The sequence below is a fragment of the Epargyreus clarus genome, unplaced genomic scaffold (assembly GCF_041222505.1).
Source record: "Epargyreus clarus isolate Ecla_fem2 unplaced genomic scaffold, WU_Ecla_fem_2.2 ptg000001l, whole genome shotgun sequence".
NCBI classification, from domain to species: domain Eukaryota; kingdom Metazoa; phylum Arthropoda; class Insecta; order Lepidoptera; family Hesperiidae; genus Epargyreus; species Epargyreus clarus.
Genome location: NW_027332209.1, coordinates 1,898,308 through 1,914,803, shown reverse-complemented (window position 1 = coordinate 1,914,803; position 16,496 = coordinate 1,898,308). Strand labels below are relative to the sequence as shown.

Below are 16,496 nucleotides of genomic sequence, written 5' to 3'. Positions count from 1 at the left end.
GAGTACTTCGCATTATGTATTAAAGAGTAATGAGTAAGATAATTTAAGAATAATGAAAGGAAAGACAAGCAAGGTTTTAGACAAAGGCAACAAAATACCGATGTTTATAAAATAACAAAAAAAAAATACTTGTATCTACTTAAATACTTATGTCTAGCATCATAATAAAGTAACTAAATTAAAAGTTTTCCTGTGAAACACAGGTGAAACACATTGTGTCTATACTTCTTTTTTATTAATATATTAAAACCAATTCTCATTGTTAGAAATTAATTATCACTTGCTTAAACGATGAAGGAAAACATCGTGAGGAAACCTGCACACCTAAGAGATTTATAAAAAAAAATCTTAATAGTATGTGAAGTCTACCAATACCCACTTGGCTAGCGCGGTGGATTATGGCGTAATCCTTCTCATTCTGAGAGGAGTCCCGTGCCCGTGCAGTGGGACTGTAATGGGTTGATGATGATGAATTCTCATTATTCTCTCTCAAGCATAATAATGCTATATTACTAATTGTTGGAAACGCTATATTAACTCATTGTTGGAAGGTTTAAACGTGTTTTTGAATTAGTCATACGTTAAAATACGGTCGTTAATTACAGTGAATATGGAGCAACGCCTTTTAACGCGAAGAGGCTGTTGTCTTAATCTCGACTCGAGCAATCCGTCAAGTGGGACGCCCTAAGGGTGCTTTCAACAGCTGGGTTTCATCCGGAAATAATGGGAGCAGTAAAGTTTTCTTATGATTTTTGGGCTTAGTTAAATTTTGTTAAATATTCGTATCAAATATACAGACGTATGAAAATAAAAATGATGGTTTAAAGAATGCTTGTGTGAATCGGTACAGGCAAAAAAATAGGTAAGAAAAAATAGGATTAAAATGTTAATTTATCTTCGTTTATTACTCTAAGTTCCTCTGATAAAGTTCTGCGAAAATAAACAAATGTGCTTATTTTATCCTATATTCCGATTAGGGATACAGAACCCTAAGTAGAAAGGAAACACTAACGGTATTTCCACACTAGATGCGATAGCCTATATTTTTAGATATTAATAAAATTAATCTAAATTCTTATATTATGGTTCCCTACAAATATTTGTAATAAGAAAGGAAAAAAATAAGAAGCTAAAATAAAATTAATAAAAAATATTTAGTTTGCTACAAATTTCGAAAAGGGATCCTAAAGTGACAAGAATTCATCTGTACCCATTTTAGCATTTACAGAAATTTGTTTCGCCTTTTAACATAAAGAGGCTGTTGTCTTAATCTCGACTAGAGCAATTCGTCAAGTGGAACGCTTTAAGGGAGATGCCTTAACATCTGTGTTTAATCCGCGCTTTCATTGTACGAATTGTTTTCGGATTACTCCAGAAGCGACGGGATTTAATCAGAATTTTGGCATCAACGCGAAACCAAATTCGAGCGGAGTTCTGGTTTTACTGACACGTGTTAAGCAAGATTTAGGTGTGATGTAATGATCTTGGGAACGACAGTATGAAATGATACGACAATAGAATGTTCCAACCCAAATAAATATTATTGAGAAGAAATATTTTCAAGTGATCAATTATTTCAACAAGCAAATTGTACCAGATCTAACTTATAACAAAACAAAAAATATATTTCAATTCATAATACCGATTCATAATGCCCGAAGCTAGTCACAGTTTGGGAAAAAATGGAAATAGTAGAGTTCAACGGAACATCGGCTTGTACATTTGTATTTGTTGAATAAATAAAGTCGGTATTTTATTTTGTTTCAATGGTAGCACTACCATATCCAGTTATGAGGGAATTTAAAATACTAACTACTACATGATAAATTAAATCAAATAAAAAATATTTTATTCAAAATAGATTTGTTACAGAACTCTTATTGAATGTTTTGCCGTCTACCACCACTTCGCAAGGTGTTTTGTTATAGAGAAGAAGCGGCGAAAGTAATTTCATATAGACATATTTTTTATCTGCAATGATAAACATAACAGCTGGAGCTGCTTTAGACCAGAGCCACATCGTTTGCGGTAATGGTCACTTAATATTGGGAGGATTACTTGCATTTTTTTCTTTTATTATTATAAAACGACCTATTTTCTCTACTTCAAATTCTACTACTCCTGTTGTCAAATTTAAACTATTAATACTCAGCAACGTAAACAGATTTCGACCATCGATCTGATGAAAAAGTGCGCTCAAATTGCTAGAAGTATTTTACATGACGTATATGTGTAGAAAGTTTCCAATTTGTGTCCAATACCCCGAGGACTCAATTAGTTTCGTTTAGTTTACGAAACATGTAAAGCAAGTGAAATCAAATTATCCAGGGACTGGTGGACTTGTTGTGTCGACCTCGTTAATGGTCAAGCTTTTATAGAACGCGGATATCATATTTCCGTTGCACTAATAAATTTACTAACGTTAATGACAATATTTTTTTTTGCTTAAGATAACACAAATTATTTTAGCTTTCAACTGAATCTTACAAGCGTAGTTATGACATTCAATATAAATTACAAATTAATGATATTATTCTAAAGGCAAAAGAAAATATTTTGAGACCTCCTGAGACCCTTGAGACCTGAGCCTCTGGACACTCCAAACGACGGTCTGACGCGCAGAGAGTCCTGGGTTCCATCCCCGGCCAGACAGATATCTCAATGACGAATTTAGATTTCTGTTTCAGGGTCTGGGTATTTGTGAATTTGTCTACGTGTTCATAGTACCCATGACACAAGGAATATGACCTAGTGTGCAGCCGTGCTTGTATCAAGCGGTTTATTTTTGATATTATATTATCTGTGCCTGAACTACATGTATGACATCTAGGTTTAATTGATGTTTCAATAAAATACTAAATCAAAGAAACGATTTGTTAAAGCTTAGTAGTTGTTGGGTAATCGTGTTCTAATCGGGAAACGTTGTTCGATTGACGACGTTTGCACCCCGTCCACCTGATTGATCGATCATTATAAAACGATTATAGCAACTGTTATGTTTTTTGAACATTTCTGTAGTGTTTCTTAGCAATTCTTCGTCGTGAAACCATAAACTATTTTGCTGGGGCTCTACACACAATGAAAGGGATCTAAGCCGTAATCCATCACGCTAAACTTCATAAACGTTTGAGATCTCATTTTTTTTTAAACTTTCCGGATGTTAAACTCAAGCACATCTGATTGTTATAGACTAACATGGATACTTTTGCAGTACGCATTATTATGTCTACTGTTTTGCGTACTTCAAAATGTAACTGTAATACAAAATTCTACAAACTGTTAGTACCTTATATCTATCTAGAGCAGTACTAAATCTCCTTGAAGAAGTAATTCGTCAGCCTACTTAGCCAGCAGACACGCACTAAGCAGCTAAGCTCGCTCGAGTGACGACGTCCGCACTTCGCCCGCGTGATTGATCGAGCCGTGCAATAGATTAGACTCGATATAAGTGTTAGACGCTAGCGGGTAATTTTAAAATTTAACAAGTTATAAGGAACCAACACATCAGATAGTAGTATCGCAATCGTTGTTACGAATCTTGTATAGTTAATAACATGTCATAATTAGTCAAATAACTTATCCCTTATTGCAATCACAGTAAATACGGCATAGGAATGACGTGGGTATGTCCCATAGTACATGTCCACGGCACACCGTGGTTGCTATAGTGTCTCACAAAATTGATTTCTTTTCAAAAAACGGAAACAAAAATCCCTGAGATCTCAACCGGCTATTAAACACAGAACCCTTTGAGTAACAGACTGACATTAAGACTTTTGCAGCACTCAGATCGATTTATTATAACTGGTATTTTTGTACTTCAGACTTTGTGTTTGCGTAAATAGTACTTACCATTTAAGGTGAAGTATATTTATTTAGAGGAGTACTAAATCTCCTTGAAGAAGTAATTCGTCGGCCTACTTAGCCAGCAGACACGCACTAAGCAGCTAAGCTCACTCGAGTGACGACGTCCGCACTTCGCCCGCGTGATTGATCGAGCTATGCAATAGATTAAACACGATCTAAGTGTTAGGAGCTAGCGATTAGCTTTAGCATTTACTTAGTGAGAAATAGGCATTATGTTAGTGACGTAATGCATGTAAGTATTGCATAGAAATTACATTTTAAATATGGGTCTGGTTTTACATTTAATAGCTACTGTTACTATGAATTATCAAGATTCATTAAGTTAATAATACTCGTATACATTTAAGCATTCGCATGTTTGCATACACAAATGCATAAAACTTTATCTTTATAGCATAACAAACGTAGCTAATGAAATCTATTTAAATGGTTATTGTTCATAACCTTATATTTATATTTACAAACCTAACCTTATATTTACAAAAATGACACTGTATGTATTGTGCTATTTTGTTAAAAATTAAGGAACCACACTATCGCTTTGGGAAGGATCTGTAATGATATGTGTTTGTGAGTAAATAAATAAATAATAAAATAAAAAAATAAAATATTTGCGGGAATAGACCGGACACGAAGCAATGTGTCATTAATGAGTTATTACTCATTAGTAATAAGTCGTTTTAAAAATGATGTACATCAAGCGTAAATTAATCCGAAGTGTTGTTAGTGTGAAGCAGGACGAAAGATTTTGTATGACAATGGCCGCTCTATAGCCCTATATTTAATCTCTTAACAGATTTTGAAAGTGGTAGAACCCTTTGTGGGTCGACTCCAGCGGCACCACCTCCATCCCTATTTCTGCCTATTAACATTAGTGCCAAGCGCTGCTGTGTTCTGGTTTGAAAGGTGTGGTAAGGGAGACATACTTTTCTGAGGCGTTCCGGCTTAGTCCTCAGAGGTAGCGGCGCATCTGTGGTCTGAGGTAGAAAAATCTAATCCTATATGAGGTTGATTACATATACACATAGCATCAGGTGGACTGCATGCTCGTCTGCTACTCCTATATTATATAAAAAAGATAAATTTCTTCTTAATTATTATAACAGTTTGTCTCTCACCCCTTGGACCTCGCAATTAACATTTCAAGAACCCTTAAAATTTATCTCTGAGTAAACAAGTTGTTAAAGAAATTGAAACTGGGTGTAAGGGATGATAAAATTTTATTCGCGGCCCCCAACTTTGATTTATTGGGCTGACATTTTTAGACCTTGTTTATGAATAAACAAAGATGAACAATAAAGATATCAGTGTAGATTGATTAATGACCGTATCGGGAATATTTCCGGGAATTCATCTCAACGTGATTGGATCAGATACTTAGTAGGGGCTGATACGAAAACAGAGCAATCCTTGTTATGACGTATTGGGTGCGTTAATATTGAAGCAAATTCGGCAAATGCGTAATATACAGTTTAATTTAAGGGCTAAGGTAGATAGAACATTTCCGTTGCGAAGGTTCAGAAATTACATCTATAATTTGCATATTATTTTTATTTTTTCTGCGTAAATAAATAACTTACTTAGTACCTATAAAAGAAACAGTTAAGTGAATAGTTTACTTGATGTGCAGTTGGCCACTATATTCGTGATCAGTTTCATGAAAGAAATAAGAATTTGATGACCCGTGTGGCGGAGCGATCACCATACCGGTCTGATGCGCAGTGGGTCCCGGGTTCGATCCCCGGCCAGAGAGATTTCTAAATGATGAGTTGGATCTGTTTCTGGATCTGTGTCCATAGCACCCACGATAAAGGGAATCCTAGTGTATAGCTGTGAGTGTAGAAATAATCCCTGAAATCGATAACGCAGGCGTTGTAACTACTCGAATACGATAATAAACACGAATGCCTTTAGTATTTTAACCTTATTAAGTCCTGCAAGTAGTGATATACCGCGGTCTCTCATTCGAGGGGTACTTAATAGGGAGGTTCAAATTGCCGGCACGCATCTCTGATTTTTCAAATTTATGAGAATATTAGGAAATAATTATGATCAGATGCTTTTACACTAAGTTCTCAAAAGTGCATTCAATCTACCAATTCGCCAGCGCGGTAGACTATGGCGTAATTCTACTCATTCTGAGAGTACACCCGTTTCCAGCAATAGCACAATAATGGGTTAAACATGAAGACATCTTGCTGATCATAATGTAGCGACTGTGGTGCCATCTCAGTGGAACCAAACCAAGCAGCCTAAAATTCTAACACGTGCAAAATGTAAACTCACTTCAGAATTATAAAATCTGCGAAGTAGTTGACTGCAAGCGTGCGTCGCAATCTGATTATATCCGAGCAAACTGCATTTCCGTTCTGTTAACCCAGTTGTTTTTATGCTACACTGCAACGGATGTAATGGATAGACAGGCGGAGTTGAAAAAATATTCCATATCCACGCAATATCGTTAAATAATGTGTTTTGCAGTCGCCGTGAGTTATTGAGTTTGTATCAGGTAATGTTTTAAACGAATTTTATTACCAAAGGATATTTTTATATATGTTTCCTTCAGGACGCCCTACAGCCCAAACTTGCTACATGCTTTACGGATTAATAAATGAGGTTTCATTGGATGCGCGTTAATTTTATGCGTGACATACGTTACATTACTTTCCTTTTCACTTAATTATATTTCAGCAGTTGGGATATTTGTTTATATAATAATTAATAGTAGCAATGTACAATACTCCTGTGATCCTAGTATATTTATTATGTTACTAAAGTAGTAAACGAGCATGTATTTTTTTCCCCCTTTCTCCCCTCCACCTCAGTTTCGCCGTGACCACGATCCATGCAACTGGGTCGAAATATCGGCAATAAAAAACGCATATCGTGAGTACCCGTTACATAATAAAATGTCTCAATTCCGCGATATTTTTAGTCTAAAATCATAAACGAGCATGTAGTCTACTACTCGTGGATGGTAAGTGACCACGCCCATCTACATCATTAATCAAAACCGAATAGAATTGCAAGCAAGCTTAATGTCCGTTGTAGATGCAATGCTATCTGATGAGTGAGGATTCTTAAATGTGCTGTCTTTTATTTTTTTATAATATTGATTTAGCAAACGAGCTTTTAGTCTACTTGGTATCTACTCATGGAAATCTACTGCTGCTCATAGAAATATTTAATCAACTGTGAGATTGACAACAATTACGTTGCTTCCCCTGAGAGATAAGTTGGAGCGTCGAATAAAGTTTTTTTTACACACCCTCATAGCGCAACACAGCAGCACTTAAAACTTACTGGTGTTATTAGGTAAAAATGTATATGGTGGTGGTGCTTCCGGAGCAGAAATACAGAAGGTTTTATCACCTTCATGTACTTCATATTAGAACACAGAGTCACTTAAAAACTCTTATTAAAAGCCCTTCGTGCACACGGGTTGGCACTACCTTTAACTTAAAGTAAATTACCATGTTATATCTAGTTCATAATCTATATCAAAGCCGTGCGCAGAGACTTCTCACAAACTTTAACAAACGGAATGTTCTAGCGGATTGTAAAGTATAATCACTGGGAATCGCAGTCAGGTCACTAGCAGGCAGACTAAAGACCGTCCTGGTTTAGTCTTTGCCATGGAAATGAATTGAAGGCGTGAACCTGTCAAGATTTCGTGTTAATTTATTTCGTGTATCTTTTTGAATGGTACTTACATACGTGCTTAATATGTGAAGTCGAAATCTTTAATAACAAAAAACTATAAAACTTATTTCATCTATTACCTATCTAAGCATCTGTGGCTGATCACAAGGAGGGCTTCAAACTGAATAAATATTTAAATTTTAAAAAAGCATTTAAAACTTATTGCAACTGCACTCATTTTGAAGTACATACAACAGAATATCATTGCTCCTGACGTTAGTGTCCTACACGATTTAGATACGATTTTTTCAGAAGCGACTTCTATGTCGACGACCGGGTAAGCGACCAAAGGTTTTACAGCGCTTCTAAACTTCGCCGCCTGTCTGGACGCGGTCCAAATGCCGCCCACAGTGCCCACACCCCTGACGAAGTGCGCCCCCTAACCGGTAAATTACTTGTACGTGTTAAGTGAAATTATATGCGAATTAAGCTCAAACTGGGCAAATTGGGTCTTGACAGTAAGCGATTTTAGATGTACCATACTGGGACTTACGCGGTATTTTCATTTAATGTTACTGCTTTCAATATTTATCGTTGAATTAAAGTCCTATCAAAATCTTTTTTTTTTACGAGTTTATTAGTGCATTGTAATACGGATGCGGTCAATGTGACTCAAATCTCCTCAATAACTTTGTGCAATGTCGCTTGTAAGTATTGTGAAATTAATAATAAATAACGCAAACCTGTGTTACTTCTTTCACAAGCACAAAGAGAGTATTGGAACATATTCCACCACTCTGCTCCAATGGTTTATTGGAGACGATTTAAATGTTAATAAAATACATATATCAAGTCTATAAATAACAACCAATAACCCAAAAAACACTAATTATTTTTCTAACAATTAACTCCCTCATATATAAGATTCCCATTCAACCAACTTACAAACTTTGGCCTTATTGAAACTCATCTACTCGTAGATTGGTTTTCAGTAAGACCCACAAACCGCACATACATTAAAAAGTTTAAGTCTCGAGAGGGAGCCATAAACAACAGGTCATTCACTCGTAAGCCCTAGAAATTATTGAGAGCAAAGTTCAAGTTCTAATTTTATGAGTCATGATCTCTATCCTACGAAGATAAGGCTGAAAGTAGATTTATTTGAGGGCCGTTATGAGATGTAATATAAACAATGAGAGTGTGAACGTTTATTCCTATACGACGACTATAATGTAATAAAAATTGTATTTTCTGAAATTTATCTCAACAAGAAAACTATGTATGATTTTCTTACGTACTTTCCCATAAAGAGTGTTGAATAGGAGCATACCTTTTAGAGATATTTATATGTTAAGTATATTTAACTTTCAATTATTAGAATTTTGCTGTCCATATAAAATATAAGCGCCTAATATAACATGACAAATTATGTAAGTAAACTTGATGTTAACACTCACAATCACAATACTATAAGAAATTCTGCTATCCTATTTCGACGCCACAAGACTACAAAATTTTAGGAATATTAATTAATTAGAAATTAGAAACAACAAGAAGATCGCTCAAGACAGGTCGTACGACAATCATCGGTATCGTGTCGTGAATAATAAAGCACCCTACAAACATTGGAGTGCCGTAAATCCCGAAGACAATTCTAAACTCTAATGGACAGTCCAAATTACCTTTAAGTAGATTCAAAGAACATTAAGAGGCTAAGTGGCGTCCTTTTCGCCTTGTTTGGGGGTCGTCAAAGCTGCTGGAAAGTGATTTGTATAAATGTATAAATATGAAAAGTAGCTTTGTGTAAAACATCACATTTTCATAAACTTCGGTAGAAGAAAGATTTTTGAAGTCAGTGAGTGTGTCTTAATAAATTTTGATTCTTAGTTTTTGTCGGTTTAATAAAAAACATATATTTTTATTTTAATCGAATCGTATAAAAAGTTGTTTTAAGAAAGTGATATTAATAGAATCTTCGATGTGTTTATTGCCGTCTTTACCTTACTCTATATTTTTATAAAGTTAATGTTTTTTTTTGTTTTTATTTCTTTATATTCTTTTGTTTTTGAATATAATATGCTGTGTCTATTTTTCATATTAGGTAATTCCAACAATTACTAAATCCAACAATAACAATTAAATTATCTTATATCAGTATTTTGATGCCCTCAGCTATTAATTACTGATCTAAACTGTGAAAGCAATTATTATAACAAGCGTTTAGTCAAATTTTGCAAACCAGAGCACATTTTACACCAATTAATTCCATTGGACTACTCGAAAAACGAATAGAAAGAACATAAAATAATTAATATTCAAGAGGCAATATTCAATTAGCGCATCTATTATTCAAAGGGATAAGTTATCGGGGTTACGTCTCTGAATATTGAATAGACTGTTCTAATTGTTTTATATTTTTGTTTGTAGAACAGATTATGTTTTTTTATAATATAGGAGTAGCAGACAAGCATGCAGTCCACCTGATGGTAGGTGGCTACTGCCGCCCATAGACATTTGTAATCAACCCCAGATACAATTAGATATTCCTACCTGAGGTAGGCTACAGATGCGCCGCTACCCCTGAGGACTAAGCTAGAACGCCTCAGAAAAGTATATCTCCCTTACCACACCCTTCAAAACGGAACACAGCAGCGCGTAACACTGCTTTTATTAGGCAGAAATAGGTGTGGCGGTGGTGCCGCCGGAGTCGAACCACAAAGGGTTCTACCACCTTCAATTGTTTTATGTGCTTAAACTCTTCAACTACTATCTTTTAGTAGCAGTCTAACCTTTGATTTTTGTTTGAAGGGAACTTATTGTTAAGGGGCGGGTCAACTTAGATCTTCAGGTGGCAAAACCTATTATCTTACAAGGATACCTTTTTTGGTAAAGGGGAAACCTCCAAAAGGTTAGGAGTTTTACCGATTAGTGTGGACTTTTTACCCACTAAACCACCCTTGATGGCCGTTCTCAGCATTATGTGGAGAATTACGGGATCTCCATTGGAATGCATTCGCAGTAACTTAGATACTTGATATTTTTTTCTATTTGAACAAATAATACAGTTTACATTATAATATTTATATGTACGAGTATGTAGTAGGGAGTATCAGATGGACTTCATTTCTATCTACTACAATAGTTTATAAATACTACTTACTGCTTACATATGTAATACTTATAATTTCCAAGTTTTCTTTAGAAAATACATTTCATTGTTTGCAGTGCGTTCAGCAGTTCTTTTTCAGTTGTATTATTTTTTTCATTAATACAAGCGCTACATACAACCACATATAACAATTTTTATAAGTTCTTGACGTAGTTTACATAAAGATAACATTATGTTTTAACAAATAGGAAAAAATGCACATTTTGTACCACGTGAACAATATTAAAGTGCAAATGTCACAAATTACACTTCTGTCGGATTTAACAACACGCTACCCGTTATTTAAAGGAATTATGTGAGTCATATGTTTTATTATAGAAATTTTAATCGTGTTAGTATAGTGACATGGAAACGATTAGTGTAAAGTAGCTATTAAAATAAATTGCCGAAGGCCAGCCAAATTCATACATGGTGGGTTCAGTACCATCATTTTCATTTTTAATATAAAATGTTTTAATTTTCTTTTATGGCATACAAGTATTGTAAAAAATTGAAATGTCTTAAAATATCGAAATATAACGGTTTCTTGTGTGGGTGATTGATTTTTATTATTATTTTAGTATGTATTCTTATAGCGACCATATTAATAAACACTATAAAAATTATCTAAATCACGATCAAAGATAGCCCTGTGACAGACGGACAGACAATGACGGTTTTAACCTATTGGGTACGGAACCCTAAAACTCGTAATACAGTCCTATTACAACGCTTTCTCAACGGTATCAAGTTTCTTACTGTTAAATAATTCATAGAACCACAATTCTCACTGAAACCGCAAATGACATGTGTATCGGATACGTACCTTCATTGATAGTGCTTATTAAAAATTAATTAAATTCTACTTAAGCGGTGAAGGGAAACATAGTATGGAAACCTACTCATGAAAGTTTTTTTTTAATAAAGAAAAGACAGCCAGTTAGCACAGTGGACTGTGCTACGAAGAAAATTCACTTAAATATTACCCAGATATTTTTTATTTCTTATTTATTATATAACCAAAGAAATAAGTGTAGTTTGCATTTGCTTAACTAGTACTCAGCCGTAAGCGCAAATGAATAAATTAAATTAACAGACTTTAGAAAAAGTTAGCTTTTAAGTTTAACATATTGTACGCTATATTAAAACGTATTTATAAATATAGTATTCTATTAAAATGTTGGTTAATAGATAGAACCCTGTGACAGACAGACACACAGCGGAGTATCAATAATGGCATACCGTTTTTACCCTTTAGGTACAACGGTACCCTAAAGATGATCGTTTGATTACGAGAACTCAGAATCGATTACATGCCATCTATAAAAGGTACCGCCGGTATCTTCACACAAATCTAAATTCCTAAAGTTCCAAACTTTCGTACTTTGCCACAAATCGGGTAGTTTATTGAGCCTCCAACATCAAAGGTCAGCCTTTCTAAGTAGATTGGCTATTATGTTTATTTCGGTTACCAACTTTTTATGCGGCTTCGAGACCTAACTTGAATTATAAAATAAATAAAAGTTTGTTTATGAAAAAGCTGAGTCCGTTTTGAAGGTGAAAGAAAATATTAAGATAATGTAGTAGGTATCTTATTGACTGGGATTATTTCGTTTCCAATAAAAGGTACAGTTTCATAAGGATAAAAAATTACAACTAGACTAATAAAGCCGTCTGATGTAGAGTAGTGTAATAATTGAATTTTGTGACTAGTATCACACTACATGTCACATGGTACATGTCATTTTCTATACAAAATGATAGCGTTGTAACAGATCTAAATAATGTTATTTATTTTTATTAATAATTTTTTGTTATCCATTAATAAAATATTATTGGAATCATGTAAGCAGTTTTACTATTACTATTCTCGTTATTTTCGTTAAGCTATTTTCGTTAATCTACAATATTTATCTATAATATTTCACATTAAAATATTCTCATTTCAATTTCTTAATTTCGAACATTTTAATAAATTAAATTTGAAGACGAAAACAGCAGTAACTCGATATAAATGAGATCAAATCTCAATCCAAAGTTTAAAATACAGGCCAATTTGAAGCCAATTAATGCTCCTTTCAGCCCCAAATATCAAGACGTTACATGAAAGAAACATACAAAAGCGGGTGTCGAAATTCATTCATCATGACCACGCTGCAACAATTTACTCGCTAATAACGTTATGAATAGCGCGTTGTGAATAGCGCGCTATGAATAGCTGTTTGGATCGTCCATCACTGCCCGACAACTGAGACGGACTCTGATTCACGTTTCTTGAAATATAAACACAATTTTACATCACGTTCGGAACATAACGGATACAGCATCATCATCATCATCAACCCATTATTGTCCCACTGCTGAGCACGGGTCTCCACTCAGAATGAATAGGATTAGGCCATAGTCCACTGCGCTGGGCAAGTGCGTATTGGTAGACTTCACATACCTTTTAGATTTTTTTTTATAAATCTCTCAGGTATGCAGGTTTCCTCACGATGTTTTCCTCCACCGTTTTAGCAAGTGATAATTAATTTCTAATACGCACATAATTTCGAAAAATCAGAGGTCTGGGATTTGAACCTCGGACCCCCCATTCGAGACGCCGAGTTTCTTAACCACTAGGCTATCACTGCTTACGGACGGATACACTTAAATATAATTAAAAACACAAACGTAGCATAAATTTGCGATTTAATTATTGAAATACCCATTATTGAACCTGCTTAGACTTGGTTGTAACCTGAAACTTGTGATACAACTGAAAAGGAATTTTGAAAGCTTTGTCGCAGGTAATATCATTTATTTACCTTCTGCAATTTTATTGAATAGCTTATAAACTTAAACTGAATAATGTCCCAATTGATAGTTATGTAATTACCACGCTGTAATAATATAATCAAATTAAAAACATCATGCGTAGTGCGCGATGAATAGTTATTTCGAATAGTCCATGACAATTGAGTGACACGAACGATTACTACAATTCACTTGCAAAAATATCGTGTAACGCATTTGCAATAAATATTGATTACAAACATTTATTTAGTATAGAGATAGTTATTATTTAGTATTTAGGTGAAGGTGGTAGAACCCTTTGTGGTTCGACTCTGGCGGCACCGCCACACCTATTTCTACCTAATAACAGCAGTGTTAGGCGCTGCTGTGTTCCGTTTTGAAGGGTGTGGCAAGGGTGACAGATTTTTCCGAGGCGTTCCAGCTTAATCCTCAGGGGTAGCGGCGCATCTGTGGCCAAGCTCGGGTAGGAACATCTAATCCTATTTGGCGTTGATTACAGTTGTCCATGGGCGGCAGTAGCCACTTACCATCAGGTTGATTGCATGTTATTCTTATATTATAAAAAAAATACACAAAAAAGCGTACATACTGTGTGTGTAACACATAATGTACCAAATTACCAATTGTGCGAAGTGGTTATTAAAGCTTCCGTGTTTACGTGATAAGCACGTTACGTAAGCGCTTGTAATAAGTGGATAATAAACAACAGTCATTAAACCTTATCGAAGGTCTTCAGAGCTTCAAAAGACGAATTGACCAATAAGCAGTAGCTCTTTAGTACCTCTTTAATAGGATATTTAAACCTATGCGATGTTTTTACCCGAATACCAGGGAAGGGTTAGGGGTTTTTGCGCGTATCTTGTATGTTTGTAAATTTCTTTATTGCCTCGTATCTTCCAAATGGCTGGATTTAGATGCTTCAGGTATGATTATATCTATCCTTAAGGTCAAAGTGTCTTTAGGTATGATTATATCTATCCTAAAGGTCAAACGTCTATCGTTTGAAAAAAAAATGGTAGATTTCTAACGTGAAATATTAATACGTTACTACAAAAAATCACGAAAGCGATCGCGCGATTTTAAATATACTTTATGTGCATTACAATATATATAGGTTATATATTTTATAATAAGGAATAATAAACTGTTTTAATTTTTTGTTTGCAGTTGGATTTTTCATTTTACTAAGCTTTTTAACCGACTTCGAAAACGAAGAGTTCATGTATATACATATTATAAAATTATTATATGTATATAATTTAAATTTACAAAAGCTTATAATCGTATTTATTACTTCCTTTTCATAATAAATATTCACGCAATGAGTAGCCAGATCGGATCGTCAATCATTGAGGGACAGGGCCGAACTTAGAGATAAATACGGTAAAAAATATATCTAATTGACTGGCATAAGCTATATTAAGATTGGAACTATAAGGTTATAGATAAACATCTTATTTATCATTTTCAGAAATCAATTCATAATGCAGAAGATATTATAACCCAAAAAACTTGATAAGTTACATAATGTAAGTGTCACTCATTTGAAATCATTAATAATTGATCCTTCTAAGCTTATAATAAACATAGATGACAGACAATGTAAGATTTAAAGTTCTTAGGACAGGGTTATAAACTACAAATTTGTTATTATTACAAATTTAATACAATCTGGAAAGTACTCAATAATTAAATTAATTTTGTTAAGAGTAGGGTAAGCCTAGTATTAAATTAATACGAAAACTAAAATTAATAGAACACTTAACAAACAAACTTATTGGAGCCGAATCATCGTCGGTGAATTTATTAATAGTGAATTAAAATTCTGAACAAAGAACATAGGCGTTAAATTTTCGATACCCTTACAAATTGAGGTATCAAGGAGGGTCAGAGGGCAATCATTTTGTAGCAAAATTCATTAATGGCCTGTAAACAAAATCCTTTCGCTACCCCAACGATTCCATTAAATGGGTCTTATTAAAATGAAGAGTTGTAAACGGTGTTGCAAAGTTTAATACTTGTTTTAAGTGAAAGTAAATTGAAATGGAGAGCTAATTGAAATAAAAATGAGCGGAGTCCGCCCCTGGGTGGATTATGCACTTAAATGATTGGGTCGGTGTAAATTATATTGAGGTATAGTTATGACAGATTATCTGCAATTGATTATCTAGCATGATGTGAGTACCAACATAACACAAATAAAATCTTCTGAAATGGCAAAAAGTGTGTAATTCACCTAATAAGTGCCCTAAATGCGATCGGTCCTAGGGTAAGCCACGGATACTTTGCAACCACCGAAGACTAAGTTGGAGTGCCTCGTGTGTTATGTCGTACGGCTCTCTTCAATAGTGTCGCCGTAGTCAAAACAAGAAAAGTTCTACCATATTATTATCTTAAGTCACGCAATCAAATAGCGAAATCCAAAGTTCTCACGACCTTAAGGACCTTCAACCTTAAACCAGCTCTCGTATAGACTTGACCTCTAAGTTTCCGTTCACATTTGTCAAATGTTCTGAAGGATATATTTTCTTAACTTCTTAGCATCATCTGTTAATGTCAAGTAATTTGCGACGTTGCAAAAACACCGCATGATATGTTTTTAATAGCCACGGTCAATGTGAATGACCTTTAATGGGTCCTTGGGGAATGTCTAGGATTATGAAAAAGTGCTCGGCTGAAAAGTCAGATCTGGTCGTAGGGTTCGAGTTCGATTCCCAGGTAGAACGTCCAAATTATAGTTGCAATATTTTTTTATTCTGAGTTTGAGTTTATGTGTCCTGGATTTATGTTTGATATTAATGTTATTTAGTTAGTAAAATGATTTCAGGTTAAATTAAAACAATGCTAACCTTTTAAAATTTGCCAAATTTAATGTACCACAACGCTCGTTAAATTTTGAGTTCCTGAAAATAGGTGGACGGTGACGGCGGTTGCCCGCAATGCTTTAATCGCAGTAAGAATTATTAAAAAACATGATTTATTTTAATTCCTTTTAAGATAGTGATTATCGATAAAACTGGTTAATATATTTATATTAAATAAG

General features: G+C 34.4%; 1 protein-coding gene across 2 annotated transcripts in view; it reads right to left on the bottom strand.

The window, feature by feature from the left end:
- The window catches only part of Con (leucine rich repeat protein connectin), a 292,778-nt gene that overhangs the window by 133,099 nt on the left and 143,183 nt on the right, over nt 1-16,496 (bottom strand). The gene's annotated exons all lie outside the window — the stretch shown is intronic.